Source organism: Mus musculus, chromosome X, assembly GCF_000001635.26.
Source record: "Mus musculus strain C57BL/6J chromosome X, GRCm38.p6 C57BL/6J".
In the NCBI taxonomy this organism is placed as follows: Eukaryota; Metazoa; Chordata; class Mammalia; order Rodentia; family Muridae; genus Mus; species Mus musculus.
Genome location: NC_000086.7, coordinates 92767949 through 92775837, shown reverse-complemented (window position 1 = coordinate 92775837; position 7889 = coordinate 92767949). Strand labels below are relative to the sequence as shown.

The following is a 7889-nucleotide window of genomic DNA, read 5'->3' as shown; positions in this document are numbered from 1 at the left end:
AAGACTGATTCTTGATATTCAGAATGGAGACAGTTCTTCATCAAGCCTATATTAAATTCATTTCATTAATGTTTTGTGTGAGAAGGCAGAAAAAAGTAACTTTTGGGGGGAGACTGGGAGACTGAAATTGCCCAATGTTCCAGTTACTTTTATTATGATGTGAACTCACATCTCATAAAAAAAAAAAAAAACATGAAAAAAGTATTTTCTTTATCTGCCTGGCAGATGCGTTTCAATTACAGTTGGTCGGGTATGATGACAAATGCCTTTAATGATCTGCTGCCTTTCAGGGTTCTGCAAAGAATGCTTTTTAATGTCACAGGTGCTAGAAGAAGGATTTTTCATAGCAGTTTTCCTAGTATTTGAGATGTGATTTTTAAAATTATTACATTTATTCTTTTCCTCTCCCTGCCTCCTTCCCCCTCTCTCTTCTCCATGTCTACACACACACACACACACACACACACACACACACACACATGAAGGCCAGAGAACAACATGTAGAAGATAGTTCTTTCCTTTTACCGTGTGGATCCTGGAATAGAACTCATGTCTTCAGGCTTAAAAACAATCATCTTTACAGTTACCCCTCCCAGCCATTCTCAGCAGCCCAGAGATATGATCTCATGTGTTGTGTTGTGGCACATGCATCGAAACATTTGGGGTTTCAGCCTATCCACGCAGGTTTCTTGTCCTTTTTTCCTTGAATCTTGTGTTCTTTCTTGGATTTGAATAGACTTTTATCAGGATAAAACTTGCATAATGACTTTAGTTCTCCCAACGTCTACCACTCTGTGCTATAGTGTGCTAAATGAGAGCCCCAAATCACTGGGTATAGATGATTATCATCTATACTTTTAGAGACTCCAATTAGGAGGAACTGAGTTTTGGGACTCCTCCAAAAGTGGCATTTCTACTCCGAGGGACCTATGAAAGAATCTTTGCTTCAAACAAACCCCTTATTCTGTGTTTGCATTAAGGATATTAAGGACAGTTAGGATGACCTCAGCCTTATTTTAAAAGGAGACGGAGCTCAGGATGAGAACCCCATCCTCCCCAAATCTTTATAAACACTAAAATTAAATCTTGAGCTCTACTTGAATTATTTTTTTTTTCAGCTGAGATAGAAAGAAAGATGACTTATTGTACATAAGTTATGCTTGGTCACAAGTGAGAACAAAACTAGTCCAGAATGCCATAAGTCTGGAACAGTGGGCCAGCAGGACTGTTTTGGTTATAAGGAAGGCCTTCAGTCTCTTGAGTGGTCTCAGCAAGCAGATGGTGATGTCCCAGATTTACTGAGACTTACTGCTAATAGTAGCATACAGTCCCACAACTTGTACCAGTGTCCCAGCCTTCAGCACCCCTGACCTCTGCTCCTCCAGCTTTCATGGGTACACAGGCTAATTTACTTGGACCTCTGCCCCATCTTTTTTCTCTTGCACTTCAGTCTGCACATTCACTTCTTCCTGCCTTTGACTCTGATGGTGCAGGAGGTTCAAGGAAGATGGTGCTAAGGCCAAGAGCTATTTGCATTATCTAATTTACGTACTTCATCTCTAGGCCTTTGTTTGAGATAAATCCCTATAACACTGACACAGTTTTTTGTAAATTTAACTTAATGAATGTTTTAATTCTGAAATCTATTTTAGATTCATTTTTCTGTGTCTCAAGGTTGAGTCCTTTGGTAATTTTTCCACTTTGCATTTATTAGGGCTTAATGCCTGCCAGGAATAGTAAAATAATATTTATTTTGTTATGGAAAACGAAATGATAAAATGAGTTTTATATTTTCTGTTCTGCCTTTGCAGTCATATCTTTAGGGTAATCACATTTATATTTATGAAAATTCATGTTGTGTGCAGGTAATATTTTTGAAATATCACAGTGTATATTTGGGTCATAATATAATATAAATAATTCAAAATAAGGCCAAATGCACTAATTTTTCTAATTATTTAGAATTCCTTCAGGAGACTTTTTATTACCCAAGACAGCTTAAATATCCTTTATCATGGAATTATTGTTGTAAGTGTATGTTCAGTTTAAGATAGTTGTGAGAATATTGTCAGTTTAAGAAATGAAACTGTTTCGACATTGTTTTGGTTCAAATACCTTCCTCTGTAGATATAGAAGAAATATAGAAAATATATCTACTTGGTATTTGAGAAAGAAATTATTTCCTTCCCTATGTTCTGCAGGCAAAGAATTCAAGATAAAAATGATTGAAATAATAATATCCTTAGGTATCAAAAATTTATTAGAATCTGAGTACTAATTCATAGCAAATGAGATCTATATATTGTTATTTGTAGCTTGGCATCTTTTATAAGGGACAATGTCGTGAGCACATTGTCCCTTCAGTAAATGAGTAGTGATTATCAAGGAGATGACTGTGATTTATTTATAAGCTTGCTTTCTTCATTTAACTTTACTTATGCCAGACACTGACTCATACAAAACAAGCCTGTTTTCCAGAATTTAAACACATTATTTATTGTTGTTTACAACAGAAAGTTGTGATGTACAGAATTTTGAATATATATAGCATATAAGGTTTTATTTTTCAAAATTTCAAAGTGGTAGGCAAACTACTTTATTGAGAAGTTAGATGATAAACTCTGACTTCAGTGTACTCTACCCTGCCAGAACTTAAAACTTCTACCCAGATAGAGAAGAAATAATATTAATTTTATTGTAGGAGAAATTATTTTCTTGGAAGTGGCTCCACTTTATTCTGAAATATATCCTCTTTAGATAAGTGTGACATCTACAGTAACATGCAGAATTTTCTGCCTTCAGCCTTTGTGGAGGAAAAGATCCAACGTGATGAGTAATCAGGGAGCCTGACTGCACCCAACTTGCCACTTCTCAGTTTTCCATCAATGGTTTTTGGTAGCTTCAGATATCAAAGGAATTGATTAGATTGCTACATTTTTTTCTACATGCAAAGTTAAGTGGAGAGTTTGGTACAATTCCTCTGATTGTTGAGAGGCAGTAAAACATAGCTTGGGCCCTGTAGCTAAGATTGCATGGATTCTGATCATATCTACACTAGTGTGGTCCTGAGTAATTTATTTAACCTCTCTGGGCTTGGTTTCTTCAACTGTAAAACAGGAATGGTTACATTATCTAGATAATCTAGATAATTCTATGATTCATAGACTTAAATGATTTCATATACATAAATAGAATGGTGTCAAACACATAATAACCTCAGAATAATTGCTAGTTATTACTATAGTTCAGGTAAATGACATTCAAGTTCACATTCTGGGAGTGATTTTCATTGATCAATTAACATAAATTACTCTTACAACTTACAAATTTAAAAACATTTGGAAACAGTCCACCAAATTCTGTATAGTGGTGAGGGGAAGTGTGCTCTGGGGAAAAAGAAACCCATCCTTTCAGAAGAAAGGGTTTTGAAAGTGACAAATGAGTTTATATATCATTTATATTACTTGCTAAGAGAAATTTGGAATACAATTTAATCATATAAAGTCTCACTTTTCCCATATGCTAATTGAAGGCAGTGTTGTCTTGCAGTGCTGTGAGAGTTTATAACATGCGTGTAAAGTCTTTATAACACGTGTGAAACAGAGGAACCAAGATATAGTTTAGCAGTTAGTTTCAATCAGCTTACTGACTGGAATCCCATCTGTTCTACTACTTCCTTTCCCTTGCTCCCCTCGTCATACACTGTTCTCTTCAGCCACTACTCTTTATCTCTCTTCTGCCACTTCATGTAACTGTGGAGGGGACATCTAGAGGGAAAATATATCAATCTTCTTTCTTACCAGCAGCAAGGATACCTTGGGGGTCAATATTGGTCAAAGTCAGTTATTTGAGTGGGCAGAAGTTGCTGACTTATATTTACAGGAGTGGGAGCTCAGGGTACCAAATAAAATTGTAAGAGCAAGGCATACTTCTAGTTATTTAGAATATTAAATTCTATTTTATGTGTATGGGTGGTACAGGCGTTTTACCTCACTATGTGTCAGTGTATAACATCCATGCAGTGCCAGCAGAGTCGAGATGAGGACACCACATCACCTGGAGCTGGAGATCCAGATGATTGTGAGCTGCCATGTGGGTGCTGAGAATCTCACCTGGGTTCTCTGCAAGTGCAGCCAGGGCTCTTTAAAACTTTTTTTTATTGATTCTTTGTGAGTTTCACATCACACACCCCAGTCCTGCTCATATCCCTGTCCCCTCATATCCACCCTTTGCCCTTGCAATCATCCCCCCCTAAAAAAAACCCTTACAAACAGCAGCAGCAGCAGCAACAACAACAAACAAAACATAGAAAACATCTCATTATGGAAGCTGCAGTGTGTCATAGTGTGTCCCACGGTATTACCCTCTGCCACACATCTTCACTTGTAAATGTTCTTTGCAATGAGTCATTGGTCTGGTTCAAGGTCTCTGGCTTCTCTGACACCATAATATTGGATCCTCATTAGACCTCCTCCCAGTTATCCTGTTGTCCTATGTCATGGAGATCCTGCAGCTTTGGATCAGCTGGACTGGCCCTTCCACTCACCCCAACTGTTCACAAATGATGTAGATTTGGAGGTGGGTCATCTCAGCACCTTGGATCTGGGCCTGTATGATAGCAGAACTGGTCAGCCCACTGGCTCTCCCTTATCCACACCACCAGGATGAGCTCTCTAACACTGCTCTCTCTAGACCACTCAATGCCACCATCAGCAGGTGGCAGAGTCAGCTCTCCTGCTCTCCTGTTCTCAAAGGCAGCTAACCTGTACCCATACCTCCAGAGCCAGCTCCACTGTGCTGCCCAGTCAAGACACAGGGCCCAGAGGGACAGGGACACAGCTCCTCTACTATTACAGCCTTGGGGCTGAGTTTACCCATGGCTTCACCATCAGTGTCAGATATACTGTGTTGCCCAGGCAAGGTGCAGAACCTCCTGAATGCTGCAGTCAGCAAGGGACAGGGCCAGCTCATCTGCTCTCATGAGCCCCAGGGCCAGCTCTCTCAACTGCTGTAGGTTGTGAAGTTCAGGGGTTATGTATCACCCGTACCCATGCTACATCATGGCAGAGAAGTGGCAGGGTAAGCTCTCTAGTGCCCTTGACCTCGGGTCTGGCTCATCTGCACCCCCTACCACCAGGATAGGCTCTACTGTGCTGTCCAGGTGAGGTGCAGGGTCTGCTCTCTTTAGCTGGTGAGGGGCAGGGATAGCTTTTTGGAGCTAAAGATCCTGTAGGCAAAGGGGGAAGGGCATCACCTCTATCATCTCTGTGTTTCTGCCACTCCAAGGCAGATGAGTGATATTGTTAGCTCTCTCAAACTTGGGGCCCTGCTTACTGCCCCCCCCCCCATAGAAACAGGGCCAGCTCCACAGTGTTGCCTGAACAAGGTGCAGGGATTGCTCTCCTGAATGCTATCAGTGGTGAGAGATGAGTCCAGCTCTTCAGGGCACCTCATCCATTGGGGGATAGGGCCAGTTCTTGTATATCCCCTAGATGTCCAGATGGTGTCCCTTGGCTGCCCCAACAAGGGACATCCCCATGTTTTCTAGTAGTAATATAAGCCACAGAAATTGACACCGACCCTTGCCACTGTGTAGTCACAGACTCAGACATGGCCCTTAGCAGCAACTCAGCCTGAGACTTCACCATGGCCACTCACAACAGGTCACTTGCCCCACCACTGGAGTTTCCAGTTCCATCTTTCTTCATAATGCCCAAACTTCTCCACTTCTCTTTCTCTCCCTTCTGACCATCACATACTTGCTTGTGGTGGCTCCAGCTGTAGGCTGGCCACATGGGTGGTGGGCTCTTGGGTGACATCCTTTATCCATGCTGCATGTTGTGTCAGTAAGCAGGTGTCTATGGTCTGCCTGTGCCATACTCTGGAGTGCATGTCTGTGCGTGGCATGGCATTCCTCGGGTCTTCCTCCTCCTGCACAGTGGTGCCTGGTTTTGATTTTTATGAGTCCCAGGCATGAAACAATTTTGTCCACCCAGCCAGGCATCAATCTTGGATGAACACATAACTGTCATCTGCTCTGCCCCTGACTGATGTGAACACCACCACCAAGGTGTCTCTTTGCCCATTACCAGGGGCTTGCAGCCCATGCTCTTAACCATGAATCATCTCTCCACTCCTTAGGTTTCCAATTTTGGGGGTTCCAATATATTGTTCAGATTTTCAAAGCAAAATCAATAAAATATTAGTGGTAAAAATCATAATTTATTCAACATCTACTCTGCACTATATTTTTATAGGTATCTTAGTTATGGTTTTATTGCTTTGAAGAGACACCATAACCATGACAACTCTTATAAAGGACAAAGTTTAACTGGGGCTTGTTTACAGGTTCAGAGGTTCAGCCCATTATCGTCATGGCAAGAAGCATGGCAGCATCCAGGCAGGCATGGTGTTGGAGGAGCAGAGAATTCAAGCTCTTGTTCTGAAGGCAGCTAGGAGAAGACTGACTCCTATGTGGCTAGGAAGAGGCTCTCAAAGCCCACCCCTACAGTGACACAATTCCTCCAATAAGGCCACACCTCCTCCAACAAGGCCACATCTCCTAATAGTGCCACTCTCTGGGCTAAACATAATCAAACCACCACAATAAGGTATTTTTCTGAATATTAAAAATAATCAAACTGAGAAACTATAAAACTTGTCTAAAGTAGAGTTAGCAGATGAAATAGAGATCTAAAAACTGGTTCATGTAGTTTAGGAACCTATATTAAGAATATTGACAGACACTCTAGTTTCTTTCCAACTCATACAAGTCCCTTTCCTCATAAGAGGATATGGACAGAAACCAATGATAAACTCAACTACTACAACGTTAGTAGAGGATAAAGATCTAGGATGACTTGATCCTGTGCCATGATGGTACTCTAGAGGACCATGAATTCCCATAGGTTAAGGTGACTGGCTGAGTGACTCTTAAGGAGAAGGAAAGTGGTCTCAGTGATAGAAGAAGGGAGAGTTCAGGAAGCAATCTTACTATTTCTTCACTCTGAGCTCCACCCACTGCTGCAATACTGTGAATCTTCACTTGGAGTCTGCAAAATACAAAAAGCATTAGTATGCAGCTCCAAGTGCCTTTTCTGTCTAATTTGTTATCACAGAGAGACCAAGTAATAGGGTGAACAATAAGGCCATATACATTAAGCACATAGACATATCTCAATAGTATTTTATGTAAAATCTTTCTGCTATTTGAGTTTCATTAAAATAAAGCAAAGGTACTTGTTTTAAAGGATCTGGGAAAATGAAAGGAAATATTATTAAATTGCTAAGAGGGCAAAAACAAATGTCATCATCACTAAATTTTATTTCTAAAGTTTCATACTTAATCCCCCATTTTTTAAAAACTACACATTTTACATTATTCACATTACATACATAATTTACTATAGGAAGGCTGAATTTTTAGGATGGTAAAGTCAGGATATGGTTTCACCAAATTTGTTTCTCTCTGAGGCTGTCTCAAAGTCAAAATATTTTACACTGCATCCCATGATTTGATTTGTACCATTTTAAAATGTGGACCAGATGGTTTGTTTAATGTCAAGCAAGATGAAAATAGACTATAAACAATTTCATATTATCTATTATCAGACAGTAAGCTATTTGTTTGGTGTTTAAAAAAATATTTTATTTTGTTTGAAGATGTTTCCTTGGACCCAGAAATAGCCTCAGGTCAGATGTGAGGCTCATTATATTGTCAAAATTTGTGGGCAGAGATATAGTTAAAGTTAAGTTTTGCATACTCGAAGAAAAATGCTCATACTTCATATTGGCTGTTTATCTGACACAATTTGAAATGGAAGATTTGCCTAAACATGATAAAAGCAATCTACAGCAAACCAGTAGCCAACATCAAAGTAAATGGAGAG

At 40.0% G+C, this 7889-nt stretch overlaps 1 non-coding gene across 1 annotated transcript; it reads right to left on the bottom strand.

Moving 5' to 3' along the window:
- Nucleotides 1-5958: 5958 nt before the first annotated feature.
- On the bottom strand, nucleotides 5959-6097 carry LOC115489229. The gene has a single exon (XR_003953191.1). It is a non-coding gene; the product is annotated as a small nucleolar RNA SNORA48 (small nucleolar RNA).
- Between the last annotated feature and the right edge of the window lie 1792 nt (nucleotides 6098-7889).